Source organism: Salarias fasciatus, chromosome 2 (assembly GCF_902148845.1).
Source record: "Salarias fasciatus chromosome 2, fSalaFa1.1, whole genome shotgun sequence".
NCBI lineage: Eukaryota > Metazoa > Chordata > Actinopteri > Blenniiformes > Blenniidae > Salarias > Salarias fasciatus.
The window spans coordinates 9,289,461-9,302,157 of record NC_043746.1 but is presented as its reverse complement, the minus strand read 5'-3'; the positions used below and the strand labels follow the sequence as shown (position 1 = coordinate 9,302,157).

The 12,697-nt window shown below is 39.5% G+C and overlaps 1 protein-coding gene across 1 annotated transcript in view; it reads left to right on the top strand.

Moving 5' to 3' along the window:
* The first annotated feature begins 12,359 nt into the window (after nucleotides 1–12,359).
* The window catches only part of ctnna1 (catenin (cadherin-associated protein), alpha 1), a 78,703-nt gene continuing 78,365 nt past the window's right edge, over nucleotides 12,360–12,697 (top strand). The window contains exon 1 of the mRNA XM_030101205.1: nucleotides 12,360–12,535. The gene's annotated coding sequence lies outside the window, so the exon portion shown is untranslated. The remainder of the gene's footprint in view (nucleotides 12,536–12,697) is intronic.

Sequence of the window (12,697 nt, the reverse complement as noted above, 5' to 3'; positions counted from 1 at the left end):
ATCATCTGAAACCTCTTGCTGTGCGCCGTTCACAGCAGAACGCAGCGTCTAAATGAAAGATTTAGAAGCAACAAACTTCAATATTCCAGCGCTGCCGGATAAAGCAATCTGATTTAGAAAGTTTTTAAATGTGCTTTGTAGAGACAGAGAAATATCAAGCTGATTTTGTGTCGAAACAGAATTTATCTCCTGCTATGAAATATCATGAAATTTTGATAATAGGCATGTGGAATTCATTGTTATTGGCAACATTGGTGTGTCAAAATAGAAATCCATAAAACTCTCTTGACAGTGCATTAAAACGGACACATCCTCATGATTGATTAGACATCCTGCTGACAGATACCCAGTGATTGTTTACTGAGGTGGGCCCTGGCAACGACTGGGCGTTTATTGCTGTCTGGTCCAGCAGTATTTCAACGTTGCATCTCACTCCTCGGAGTCGTCGGCGCTCGGGCTTGGAAAGCAACCTCACACGCTTCTGAGCAAGCCTCATCGGTTTGTTACAGAGCTCCTCCAGCACATCCCCGCTGCACCTCGCTTCTCATTCTCTCCCTTCTGCAAACTGCTGTTTTCACTTGCAGGTATGGTGTGTTTAAAGGGAGAGGAAGAAATTCAGGGCTGGATAATTTACGGGTAATTATCCATTCAATGATCAGCATGTGCACTGAATTCCCCTTAGATTTTAAAGCACTCTTAGAGGGATAAAGACTGCTGTTTGCAGTCTTAGCATTGGTAAAATGGTAGGCATGGAAAAAAACATCAATGCCTAATCATTTCTAGCATTTATACCACATATACTTTTTATTGCATATAAGGTTTTTGCATATCAGTAGCTCAGGGATCCTTCAATTTTCACTTCATTATTCAGAACAGCTAATTTTTTATTTTTTTTTTTGCAAGTAATGCCTCTTGAATTTCCAAGCCCTGAAGGAAGACACCTTTTGCTGCTATCAGGTGTCGCTCGAAATGTTTCACTCACTTCTGCACCTCATTAACCATTCAAATCACATCAGGCGAAATTGACTGACAAGAGCTCAAGACGGAGACGGAACCGCAAATAAACGACAATGCTGGTGACATCCACCCCCACCGGGAGTCCTTATATCGGAAAGAATCAATGTCACGCCGACGCCGCATCGCTTTCCCCAGATGAATTTCCTGTGATGTGTGAGAATTTTATGCTTTCAATGACCCGTACTTTAAAGTGTAGCAAAAACAAGACATGGCCGAGTAGACAGAGACAGCCACATTTCTTCCCCCTTTTTTATTCTGCTGTTTCACTGCCCAAAGACGACTTGTGCGGATCAGGAGCTACTCTTTGAGACGGCGAGTAAACAAACAAAATGTTCTCGGGGTGATCGGTTCTGCTTCTGCTGGGGACAGGACGAGAAAAAGAAAAAAGAAAAAAAGAAAAAAAAAAAAAGCATTTGAACATGACATCAGCTGACTTATTATCAGGAGTGGGAGGAAGTGCCGACTGAATTACTACACTCCTGCCGTCGCATTCAGTAAAGTGTGACTCAAGCTTTGAGAGTGGCGGGTGGCTTGATGGATTTTTATTAAAGTAAATACGCGGCGAATGGGGCTGTGGGTGAGCTGTTCTCCTCATGTTCTCATTTCCTACAGCTCACTTGGACCCAATCAGGCCCTGATGATGTCATGGCTCTCCGGATCATTAATATTGAAAGGTCATTTCCCCGACTCTCACGTTGTGTCTATCACATGCTGGATTCAATTTCCAATTTGCCACAAGGCTCCCAGGGTCATTCGTACCATATATCTGGGAGAAGACTACATCACAGCGTTATAAAATTCCTTTGGAAAATTAACTTGGCGCTTTTTCCATCATTACCTATCGAGCTTTAGACTAGGGGGAGGTTTGCAATAGATAGATGGGTTCTGATATAACAATCAAAACGTTTGATTTTTTTTCCTCAATAGAAAAATGCATGAATGTTGATGAGAATGTCAGAAATATATTTTGAAAAAAAAGAACGTCTTCTCTGTCACATGTCATTAAGCAAAAAAAAAAAAACAAAAAAAAAAACAACTCCCTGCTGAATTTCAGGCTTCAATAATGAGTGGAGCTATAATTACCTCTGTCACAAACACAAATTCACTGCTTGAATTATTATTATTAGTTGCTTTTTCTTCTGTAGACGTGGCACAAGAGATGCAAACTTCTTTATTTTGCTTTTTATTGATTTAAGGAGCTGTAATTCTAGCGAACCTCTTTGATTGAAACAGCAAACAAGTTTCACTTTTAAGATATTTGATTTCTTCTGTGCATTTAATCTTTTCCCCAGGTCTTAATTTAGACTTGCTCCTTGTTGCAATCGACCTCTAACCCTGTCTGTATTCAGACAGTTGTCTGCTCTGAATCGACCTGTGTTTTCAAAATGAAGCCCTTTAATGGAATTGTTTTCCACCATAAAGATTATTTGCTTTATGTTTGAGTGGATGTCTCCATATGCACATCTGTGTCGGATAATCATCCATTCATCCTCTATACTGATTTATCTCATTCAGGTTCGATCGCAATCAACAAAAGATGATGCAGGGTCCAAATACACAGACATTCAACCTTTAGAGTCACAACTTCAAATCAGAGACACATTTATTGAGGAAACCAAGCATGCATGTGACAGTATATCAACTTCTCAAAAAAAAAAACCTAGCGGAGAGAGCAGTAACCACCAGACTAGTGTGTGGCCCGCATGAAGGACTGTGCTGGGTGTATTTCAAAGACAAAAGCACACTTAAATGCTGCAGATTAAAATACAAAAACCGAGTGGGACAGAGATTTCGTCAGGGAGCTTTAAAAGGATAAATGAACAGCATTGTACAAGCTATATTGCTGTCCTCAGCTGTCCCTTGTGCTAAACCTGCTCACATAACAAAGTGTGCATAAAATACTTTGAAGCTCACAGATATGCTTGGTTGAAACCCTCTGGAGAACGTCTGTATGTGTGACTCATTACAGATTTGAGATGCATTATGTTTCATTTTGTGGCCTCCTCCACATTCTTCACCTTCCTTTTAGCCCGAATCCCTCCTGGAATGCTGGAAATTAGGCCAGCCGGTCCCGAGAGGATTTTGGAATAAAACCTGGTAGCTGGAATAGTGCTGTGAATGACGAGTGTTTCTGCAGTTGGTGGTCTGCTCATTTCAGTCAGTAATCACTGTTTATGGATAAAACAGTCTTTTATCTCCTTATCTCTGGAACGTATCTCAAAGGGCAGATATTATCACATCACATCACATCACATCATATCTATCTATATCAACATATCTATATCTATCTATCTTTCTGTCTATATCAGTTCATCTATCTATGGATACATATAACAAACAAAGGTTAAGACAAGTATTTCACAACCAATAAAGTGAATTGGCAACAAATCTGTAAATTTGACAAGCTATAAAAAGGTCGAGGGGCATAAGATTTTTAAAAACCAGTTGTTATAAAATTCAATCCAAATCATGGAACTGCTTTTATTGAATTTTTAGGCACAACACTCGATACGTTTGAAGGTCCCTCAGTGACAAACAATTCAGAAACCTGAGAGGAATATCTGAAGAGACAACAAAAAAGGAACAAAGTTCAATATTGGATGATACTGATTTTCAAGCTGCCAGACTTTACTGCATTAAGAAAAGACATTATCGTGTAATAGAAACTGTTTGCGCCAACACTTCTTGAAATCATTGTCTGTAAATGGAATTTACTCTGCAATCAGGAGCGAGTGAAAGCTGCATCATGCAAAGACGATATCTGTGCACACGCAATCTTCTCTGAGCGAAGGCTAATTTCATTTTAACTGAGGCTGAATTGGAAACAATCTTGCATTCTGATTGAAGTAAGGAGAGATTTTAAAACAAAAACTGCTCAGACTGTGCTTGACCACATACTGCATCCATCGCAGCATTACTTCAGACTTTCACAGGGGTTTGACGAACGATGAAATCTTTCCAGAGTTCTGCGACCTGTGGTTTTAAAGCCACATGTGGCTCTTCAGCCATTCTGTACGGCAGGGGTGTCAAACATTAATCATGTAACACCTATAGGAGATCTTTTTGGGACATTTCATTATATTTTTCACCAGAAAAGATCATTAAAATTGGCTTTAAGTAGAGATTGTAGTATATTTTCCATAGTGAGTGTTCAGGTTGTGATACATTTTCATCATGTATACTAAACAAAGATAATCTTTAAGTTGAAATTTAAAGGTTATTGTGGCAATATTTTACTGATTTTACCCACTCAACATGATACTGGACTATATGTAGCCCCTGAAGTAAAATGTGTTTGACATCGCTGCTGTAGAGGCCTCTCCATGCTTTTACAAAAATATATGTAAGTAAATAGTTTTTATCTTTTTTTGATTTAATTTGTATGCCAGACTCTCCATCAACAGGACTCTTATCTTGTAGATGAAGGTGACACGCTGCCTTCCACTTCAGGTGAAAAATGCACTTCTGTTAAGGAAAGACTCCAGGGAAAATTGTTTAGCCCTAATTTAAGATGAAAACATAAAAACAACAAAAAGTTATTTTGAAAGGTCTAACAAAGACCTGAAAAATGCTAAAATTGTTAAAAGGAGAAATTAATTTCAAAGAATGCTATAACAGAATATAAAGTTGATAGAACAAAGAGAACTGAGATGGTCAACATGTTTAACACAATTAAAGTGGCTCAAACAACAGAAATCAATGAAAACAGATCATAAAAGTAAAAAAACTAACATTTCTAAAAGCGGAACAAAACTAAAATGGTTGAAATTGTTAAAAGTACTTCATAGATGATGCAGTTTCTGTATGGATTGCAAAATTATACATATACATATATATATATATATATATATACATATATGTATATATATATATATATATATGTATATATATATATATACACATATGAGTATATAGAGTATAATATATATATATATATATATATATATATATATATATATATATATATATATATATATATATAGGCTCTATTATACTCATTTTAATGCTTAAATGGGAATTGTGTCTCCAAAGCAGTAATATTTTGGTAGAAAATGAGAAAAATGGCTTTTTTGCTCATAAATATTGACATACCTCTGTTTTAGGCAGATGATTATGAACACTAAAACGTGTTTTCCTCATCATCTGCTTTGCTGTCTCTGTTCTGTGGATAGATAAATACGTATTTACGAGACTTGTTTATCTGTCTTTGTCCAGCTTCTCCACTTTTAGGGCTCCTGCAGAATAAGCTATGGAAAATAAATAAAGAAATAAAGATAGGTGGACTTTTACCCATTAGTTTTAAAAGCCACGCTCGGCACACAAATGATACATTCTCACAGGTAAGTGTTCTCTTCCAGCAACAGGAAAGGTATCATTTAGTTCCTTCCTACCTCTTTTTGAAGCCACAAAGAGGCAGAGAACAGAAACAAACAAGAGCAGAAGAAGAAAGAGAAAAAGCCAGCAGAGCTCGGGTTCAAACGGTGCTCAACACAATGACTGTGGTTTGGCGAGTTGAGTCACTCCCACCGTGACCTTCTGAATTGTCCATTCAGATTACCGATCCGCCCGCCGCTATCATGACATCATCCCAAACACCTCAGTGTAAACATGTCTGGTATGTCCTCCCGAGGGGGTTTCTGCTAATCCGCCTCTGTGTTTTCAGCTCTACGGGAAAGTCTCAGAGACCGAGTGCGATCAGGGATGATCAGAAGTGCTCGCCCGTTGACTTTGCTCTCCTCCCCTCTGAGTGTTGCCGCTGAAGAGAAAGCCCCCCCCCGTCTCTAATCGTGAAGGTACGAGGTCTCGTTGAGGAAGGGGAACGCCTGCAGATGACTCCACGCAGCTCCATGGACAGCTGTCAGGATGAGTCAGGTGAATGTGGGCCGGCTGAGAGTCGCTGTGTTCCTTATGTCAGGGAACAAAATCCCCCAGCCGTGAGGGAGCTTCCACATCATTCAACGTCAAAGTATGAGTTGCTCCTTTGACAGGAAGCCGTGGCGTACAGTAACTCCCGCATCTTCAGAACAATTCAGCGTTGCACAATATCAGCCGCGGCTGTAATCATGAGTGTTTTTTTTCTCTTATCATTGTGGAGCAGTGCCAGGACTGCCATTCAATAAGACACTGTGTGCCTTGAATAGAAATGTCAAACTAATCTATAGTATCATAGAAAGTGCACAGAAATGAGCAAAGAAATATGTATAATTTTTCCATTTAGTAAAGAACATCTGACATAATAAGATCAAATGCAAAAAAAAAAAATTATATGTGCTCTATCTATTTTTCCCAGGCCAGACAGTACAGATTTGCATGTGTTCAATTATACATGCAGTGTGTGGCAAACATGTGCACTTCCTCATAATGAGAAGGAATTATTTATGGCGTGCTGCGCTCTTATCATTTGTCGGGGCCCAACAGGTACAAAAAGATGAAGTTCAAGGACACCAAAACTTGTCCTCCCAGCAAGCTGTTACTTGGACAAACATTCATCATTCAAGCACACAATTACACCACGTCTAATCCGTCTTCTCCACAGAGCTTTAATTGGGTAAACAAATCTCCGTTGCACTACGTATAAGGCACTTCCCTCTGTTCTTGACTGAAATTAATATTGCAAACAAAACAGCGCTTTGCAATATCTCTGTCTCTGGGAATTTAATGCCCCAATTTAATGCATGACCCCTCAAGTTTCTGCGTGGCCAAAACTCAATGGAGGGAACGATTGCTGTGCAAATTGTCCTGGTGTAAAAAAAGAAAAATAAAAAAAGGAAAGATGGAAAGTATCTTTCCAGATGATAATTATGTTGTGAGGCCTTCATTAGGAGATTTGTGAGTAGATTTGTAGGCTCATTCTCTTCAGGACTGTAATTCACGCTGCACTAGTGGAGCTTATTAATTAACACCTACTCAAGCCAACAAATAGAAGTGTGTGAGTTGCACTTGCCTGCAGAACAAAACACCATTGTTTGTAGAGTTCTCAGTGTCCACTGCCTTGAATCGCTGATGACCGGCTCCTCTCTTTCCTGAATTTCTTCTTCACTGTGCAGTTGGAATCAAAACTTATCTGTTGCTTTGTTATTTTCGGTTTGCCTTTTTTGCACGCACCGTAGACAGTTAGAGCTGGAAGTTCAGGAAGAAAGAATATAAAGCTGTGTGTGTGTGTGTGTGTGTGTGTGTGTGTGTGTGTGTGTGTGTGTGTGTGTTCCAGGTATTACTAATAACTTCATTTGCTAACACTTATTCTCTTAATGAGGTCGTGTCCTCCCTATGGGAACAATCGGCATTTTTGAACCCGGCGTTTCCCTCCTCGGGGGGAACCGTTCTCCCCGGAGTCTCTCCCCATAACTCCAGCGTTCTCATGTCTGCATCTGCACCGCCAGTGGCTGCTCTGGATTTAACTTTCTTTTATGTTCGTTTCCGTTAAACCGAAGCAAAGCTGCAGTGCAGGCGAACACAAAGTCACAGTTTTAGACTGAAAGTTGACCGGTAACTTTACAGAAAAATAGACAGAGATAAAGATAGGTGGACGGACAGAAAGACAGATAGAGGTGATACATGAAGAGATGGATGGGAAGCCATAGAGGATAAAGGAGAAGGATGGAGAGACAGAAAGATAGAGTGCTTGTGTGTGTGTGTGTGCTTCTTTTGTTTCTGTAACCTAAATCTGTTTACACGCATTATGGGGATTAATCATTTTAAAATAAGACTAATGTCACAGTTAGGTTGAGGTTTGAGGAATAGAAGATAAATGTGAGTCAATGACTGCCGTCTTAGCAGCGTTTTTGGTGTACATGTGTTCCATGTTAGCCTATGACAGGGATCTCGTCAACATAGATGCGATATTAGGTTTGATTGCATAATGTCGCCCTTCATTGAGTTAAAACTGCCCACTGCTGCAACGTATGATACAACCTGCAAGAACCCAGCATCACCCGGTGTGTTATCCTGATACGCTGCAGCTTTCCACACTATAACTCACACCTGAGTATAAGAGGCACCTGTGAAAAAAAAAAATGCACCATGAATGTGAAAATACATCAGTCGTGCTGTTGAGTAAGATGCATATATTTTTCCATGCCGCGTAAGTCTCAGCCAGCAGCTGTTCTTCAAGAAACCATCTGTGGATTTGTTCCTCCAGCTCTGGCCACCATGCCTTCATGGCGGCCAGAGCTGGAGGAACAAATTTGCAATCCACGATTAGCCCTCTATTGTTTTCCTCATCACGTCGGCAGCAGTTTCTCAGCTCTTCTGGAATCCCCCAAAACTTTCTCAGACACTATGAACTCCCTTTCAACTTCTTATTGTATCATTTTCACTTTGAATTCTGCTTTGTAGCTTTTCTTTTGTTTGGTTTTTTGGCAGCATTCACTTCTGCTGTCAGTCAGAAACAGCAGTCTCTTGTCAAAAAGTGATGAAGTACAGCAATCAGATTAACCTAACCGCGCTTTATTGCAGCAGTTCTTTAATGAAAAAAGAAAATTGAGAAAAAAATCTTGATCTCCATCAGACTCCAAATCATCATTTTGTCCATATGGTGAGACGGGGCCAGATGTTTCAGATCTTCTGACACCGTTCAAAGATTATGTTAGGCTTTCTGCAGTCAGAAGAATCAACAACCATCTGCAAACCCGTCTCATTATATGACGCAAGACGACAGTTTTAAAGCCGTGACAGAAGATATCGCCACCGCCGCTCAGCTCTTAACTGGGGAATACAGAATTACACTCTGCTATCCCTGCTCTGAGGTTACATTAACGATCAGATAAGGTTAAGGGTTCACAATTGTTTTTACTTTTAGAGGAAGTCTGCGAGACATGATGAAAAGTCACTATAACACCCCCTGAAGGTTATTATTCCACAGTGTGTGTGTGTGTATGTGTTTCTAAATAGGCAAAGTGCTGCAGGAGTGGTCGCACCTAGCCTCTTCAGATAATCTATTTATGTCTTTCACACTTCATTACGTCCGAACCAGAAAAAAACTTGGCTCCGGAATAAGTTTATCAAATGTCTCAGTGTTATCAGTCGCAGCTGCAACAAGCCAAAAATGCGTGGCGGCAGAATACTAATCACAGCTTATACCGCTCGCCCTGACCTTGAAATTGTAAAATTCATAACATATACAAGCATTTTTCTTGTTATCTGAGTAAAAATCCTTATCGGAAATGCCACTTTTGCTGTTGCGAGATGTTTGTCATACATTAATAAAATATGAGAAACCTGAGAAAGCGATGTGCTTGTTGTGAATGAGATCCTGATGCTGCACACGCTGACTTTGGAGCTCCGTCTTTCTCCGGGGACTTGTGTTATTTGAATTTGTTAACATTTGAACCCGTCGACGACGACAAATAAACAATAGACATAATCTTGCTTTACAATGGGCGTGAGATGAAAAATGAAATCATTTCTCTGAAAGTCTGAAACCAATCTGCTATGAAATTAATTAACAAACGATGAGGCAGAATTAGTCTTTACCCTTCTGGGAAATGGGACAACAGCTAAATAAATTTTAAACCTGTATTGCTGGGAATAAGGAATAGCAATTCAATCGTTGCAACAGAACAATAAGATAATTTTGATGAAAAAAAAAAACATATTTGTGATGTAAATCACATAGTTTAAAATGATCAGACAAATGATAGTTTGTTTCAGAGTAAAACCTTTATAACTGTATTTATTTTAATTATTGTTACTCGAGGTAAAGTCAAGATATTATGTAGGTTACCAAAGTATTTTTGTTTGTTTGTTAAAAACAAAGAAAAGAAAAAGCAAATTCCACCCAGAAAGTCCAAACTTGGGCTCCAAATCCAAGACCATCTTCACTTATGAACACTTATCAACATTTTGGGTATATTCTGATTCATCAGAGTTTGTCTTTATTATATATTTCTTAAAGAACTAAGCAGATTGACTCTCACTAATATTCACCCAACTCTGCAGAGATCTAAATAAAGTCCACCCACACTGAGAACATAGCTTCTCCTCCTCCTCCTCTTCTTGTACTCGGGACATTTGATGAAGGCTTTAAACCGAGTTTTGTTCCAGTTTTCAGGTTGTAACACGGTGCCGATCTGTTTCGAGAGAACTGACTGAAGTGAGAGGACCGGACGGTTTCGCAGAGCGGCATTAGTATTTCATACTAAAACAGGCAATTATTGAGCTCATTAACTGATAATGCAGGCTGTGGTTTGCATGTCAATAGAAAGCGGCGCCTCTTTGGTTTCTCCATCCGGTTTCTGTCAGAGCTCTATCTCGGTAACCCCATCTGGGTTTAATGCTAAGCTAATGAAATCTGAATATTTAATGAACAGTGAAATTCATCAAGGCCGCGCTCGCAAGGGCAAAGATATTCACAAATAAAGTTTCTTTAGTGCATTTAAGCAAGTGGAAAGCTGAATTGGGGATGGTACAGTATCTCTTAAGATTTGCAGTCATCCAGAAATGGAAGTAAATGGAGATTTGTCAATTTTTTTCACCATTCATCTGAAAAGCTTCATTAGTTTTAATTGATGGAGTTACAAATAAGATTTCAATATTTGCGCTGTTCAAAATGTTGATCTCTTATCATTATTAGTGTTTGCCTTCATTAGCAGAATTCTTATATATATTTCATGAATATTTAAATATTTTTCAAGCTTAATTAATTCCTCAGAGTGTGCAGCTGTTTAAAGAAATAATCAAGTGAGTTCGTTTACTGATGATTTTTTTTTTTTGTTGTATAATAGAAAAGATGAGGAGAAGAGAACTATAATAACTTACAAAAAATAATGTCACATTCATGTGAACTCAGAAAACTGCCAGCTGAGAAACATCCCCACTTCTGAGCTGAGACGCTTACATGACTACGAGAAATGGACAAAAAGTCGGATTTAAGGAAATGTGGAGATAAATGACAAACCACGTTGTTATCACACTTCATTCACTAAAGTCAAAACACACACAAAACAAACCTGCACAGTCAGTCATGAATAAGTTAATAAGTTACCAGAAAACACAGCATTAAAAATAGTTCTGGATATTTAGATTGCAGAAGCTTAAGCAGGATCCTGACACTTCTGCTTTATACTATCCACATTTACAGAGTCCACTAAACTACTTCCTATTATAAGTATATTATGCGTCCACCTGATTCAGCTATGTCGTACTTGAAGCCTGCTAGTTTTCAATAACATATTATTTCATAGATGTCAAAATGAATGTTTTCCCTTTGAACCAAGTCCAGCAGGAAATGCATCTCATTTAGAGAATACTTTAGCTTTAAAGAGTGTGTATCTGTTCGAGTTTTTAAAAGTCACAGTAGAAACCAATCATCTTTAAATAGATCAAAACCTTTGGTTTCTTAGTGTTTCAATGAGTGCTTTTCAAAGGGTCAGGAAAAAAGGTACCGATTCTCTCAAGGATGGGAAAATCTGCTGTAATGTTTAATTTGCTTCTCATGAGTCTGAAATGTAATGATTTCTCAAAGGGAAATTCTAAGAAGGTGCATCTTTCCGACAGTCAACAGAGAACCTCCACTTCCCAAATTTACTTAAAAGTTTATTTTGCGTGACTTTCACCATAGGGGTTGCGTAATGATCCAGTAGTTAATGCCGTTGCCTCACATCAAGGGGGATAAAGCAGGTAATGTTGCATTCACAAGTAACTTGGAAGTTCAAAAGGTCATCTTTCCCAGTGGGAAAGTGGAAGGTTTTATGGATCTGACATTTCTGAACATTTCATCAGTTTTAATGAAAGTCAATTTGTAAATCACTGCACAAACATCTTATTTTGTGCTCATACTCAAAAAGGGAACAGATGGATTCACACCATGGCAATGTGATGTTTCTTTCTGGAGCAAGAACAGAAAATTATACATTTTTCTTTGTTAGAATACAAAGACCAAATCATTTGCAATTTTCTGGGTAATTTTTTTTTTCTTATTTTTTCCACAGACATGTTTTGTGTAATACAGACCCACAGTGTGCAGACCAAACAAGCTTTTCCAGTGTATTCTGTTGACTGCCAATGTTTATCGGAAGCATCAAGATGCCACATGCCTCCTTCTCCTTTCCCCTGCGTGTCTGTCCATGTCAGGAGGAGCGGCGCGGCTCCAGCTCCCAGCAGGCTGTCATTACTCCATATAAGGGCGCACGCGGGGAGTGGCACGCCCGGACCAGCTCCAGGTTTCACAGGCCCACACTGTCCTGTGGTCGTCCTGCACACCCCCCTCCTGTCCTCCTCCTCCTCCTCCTCCTCCTCCCTCCCTGCCAGGAAGTTCAGCGGCTCGGTCACCGCCCCGGCTCCAGCCCCCCTCCCTCCCTCCCTCCCTCCCTCCCTCCTCTCTTCCGCCTACATCCATTGTTAGTCTGATTCACGTCGGAACACTCTCCACCGAAACCTGTCAGCATTTCAACATCTTTCACAGCCACTCATATCCCAACTTTTTTTTTTTTTTGTTAGGATTGTATTTTGTTTCTTTCCCACCTCTGAGAGGAAGTACCTCGCTCGGCGGTGAAGAGCGCTTCTTTCCCGGGACTGTGAGGTGAGGAACGGGGAGGAAAACTTTGGAGGAATTCCGTCATTCCTCCATTTTGAACTTTTAAACTTTAGCTTGTTGTCGGGAACCTTGTGGCGACAACTTAGTTCGCACTTCGTGAGCACATTTCATGCGTATTGACGATTTTGACTCGGTTTTAACACATTC